This window comes from Phoca vitulina, unplaced genomic scaffold, assembly GCF_004348235.1.
Source record: "Phoca vitulina isolate PV1807 unplaced genomic scaffold, GSC_HSeal_1.0 scaffold13, whole genome shotgun sequence".
Classification (NCBI taxonomy): Eukaryota; Metazoa; Chordata; class Mammalia; order Carnivora; family Phocidae; genus Phoca; species Phoca vitulina.
In genome coordinates, this window is record NW_022589716.1 from 47,699,580 (window position 1) to 47,701,941 (window position 2,362).

At 68.5% G+C, this 2,362-nt stretch overlaps 1 protein-coding gene across 1 annotated transcript in view; it reads left to right on the forward strand.

Moving 5' to 3' along the window:
- Positions 1-358: 358 nt before the first annotated feature.
- Positions 359-2,362, forward strand: part of KLF15 (Kruppel like factor 15) — a 17,826-nt gene continuing 15,822 nt past the window's right edge. The window contains exon 1 of the mRNA XM_032412077.1: positions 359-547. The gene's annotated coding sequence lies outside the window, so the exon portion shown is untranslated. The remainder of the gene's footprint in view (positions 548-2,362) is intronic.

A 2,362-nucleotide genomic window follows, 5' to 3' on the forward strand; every position in this document is an offset into this window, starting at 1 on the left:
CCCCCGCCTGGGCCCCGACTTCGGGACAATCTCAGGCCTTGGGGCAGGGCCCGAGGCCCGTCTCACGTTCTCACCTGGGGACCGCGCTTCAGAAGCGTCTCCCGCGGACGCCGCAAGCCCACGGCCGTGCTGGGGGGAGGGGAAGTGGCTGGGGACCGCGGGCCGCGCGGGGCTGGTGGCTCCGGGACCGGGAGCGCGCGGGCGGCCGCAGAGCGCCGCGCGGCCGGGGCGGGGCTGGGGGCGGGGCGGGGCGCGTGACGCGCGACGCGGGCCAATGGGGCGCGCGCCCGGGGCCGAGCCTCCTGCGAGCCTTCGCGGCGCCCGCGGCGTCACGTGAGCCGCGGGGAGTGAGCGCAGAGCTAGCGGCGGCGGGCGAGTGCTCCGCCGCAGCGACCCGCGGGCCAGCGGGTGAGCGAACCAAAGCAGGACCCGCGGCTGGGCCCGCGGCCGCCGCCGGACCGGGAGCCAGGCCGTCGCCCCCAGCCCAGCCCCCGGGGCCTCAGGACCGCCGGGGCCTGGCCGCTAGCCGGGCGTGCGCCAAGTTCAGGTGGGAGAGGCTTGGGGAGGCCGGACGGCCGCGTGGACGCGGCTCCAGGAGCCCAGGGGGCTGGTTGGGACACGAGTGGGGCAGCGGGGCGCTGACTGGTTGGTCGTGTGGCTGGGTGCCCCCGCCGCTGTCCCAAGCTCTGCGCGAGTGTCCGAGGAAATGTCGGAGGAGCGAGGTGAGCCCCCGAGCGGGGCCAGGGATCAGACAAGCCCGTGGGAGAGTGACCCCCAGTTGCTCACAGGCACTTTCCCCGGGCAGGTCCGGGCCGCCGCCTCGGCGCCTGGCCCCGCGAGTCCTGCGCGCCTTGCGGGCTGGCCCTCCCATATGGCGGGCACCCGGCCGGGCCTGGCGAGAGGAGCGGACAGGCGCACACGCCGGCCGGTCGGGGGCCGGGGATGGGGGGACGGAGTGGCCTGTGGCGGTGGGGTTACTGTCGGTCACCGCAGCCTTGGCCCCTGGGGGAGGGGGGCGCAGGCCGAGGGCATGGTGCCCAGCGGGCAGCGCTCCAGGGCTCTACCGAGGGGTCTGAGCGGGTCCCCCATGTCTTCCTTTCCCACGCACCTTCCCACACCCGCGCAGGCACCCACACCAGCTCCACGCGCCAGTATGTCGGGGACACCCTCCGGCACAGCCACACTGCTGCCGCGCACCACGCCCCGCAAACGCACAATCACACGACATGAACTCACACCCCTTCGCGCACACCCGCACTGTTCACATGTCTAGTACTCTCTACTACCCACGCAGAGTCCCCTGGTTCTTTCCACTGAACAAGAGCAGAACGGTGGCTAGGGGGTGGCGGGGAATAGAGAGGCCACTCCCACCCACCATGGCCGTCTGTCGGGTTCCCTCTTTTCTCCCCACTGTGCTATTTCCAAAAGACCCCCCCCTCCCACCCAGGACACAGAGAGGATGGTTTCTCGCCCAGTCCCTGGGGAGCTGACAAAAATCCCCAAATGCTTTAGTCCCTCAAATCACCTTTCCCCCAAGGACTAGGTGGCTCCTGGGAGCCCCCGCCGTCCTACAGGTGGGAGGACGCCTGGCCTCTGCGACTTTGGGGCCTGCGGATGGCGCAGGGAGCGGAGACTTTTATTTTGAAGGGCGGCCCCCACCCGCCACCCCCGTGATTTGCACGCTGACCCAATGGCAAGCCCTTGGCCGGCGCTGGGCTTGTTATCAATTACATGTTGTTCCTGCAGCCGCTGTGTCCCCGGGAGGATAAACAGCAGGCCTGGCCCGGCCGGGGGGGGGGGGGGGGGAGGGGGCGGAGTCCGGCTGTAGGCCGGGGACGTTGCCCGGAACAGTGTGTCCCCTCCCCCTGCACGCAGGCTGTGCTTCTGGCTATGCCTTGTACTGCTGTGTTTTAGGGCCCCAGCCGGCTCCCTCCAGCCCTGGCAGGGCCCTTTTTCTATCGCCAGCGCCTGGGGTAGCCCCAGAGCCCCTCCTCTGCTCTCAGTGCCTGAGTGTCCAGCCCAGGCTGCTCAGCCCTGCATTAAAACTCTTCTGCCTGACCCTGGCCATTCTATTCCTGGTGGAATCCCCACACCCCTACTGCCTGCCTGACTTCCCCAAGAACCTCTCACTCACTCACCCAGCAAATTCTGCCAGGTCCTATTTTAGACTCTGGGATAGTAGTGGACTGGATAGTCAGAACAGCTTGTATTTTGGTAGGGAGGTAGACAGAAAATAAAGTACACAAACACATAACCAAGATAGTTTTCCCCTGGTAGCAACTGCTGGAAGAATACAATGTGGGATGATTTGACAGAGGGTGGCCTGGAGAGGCCCCCCCCCCCCCCCCCCCCCCCCCCCCCC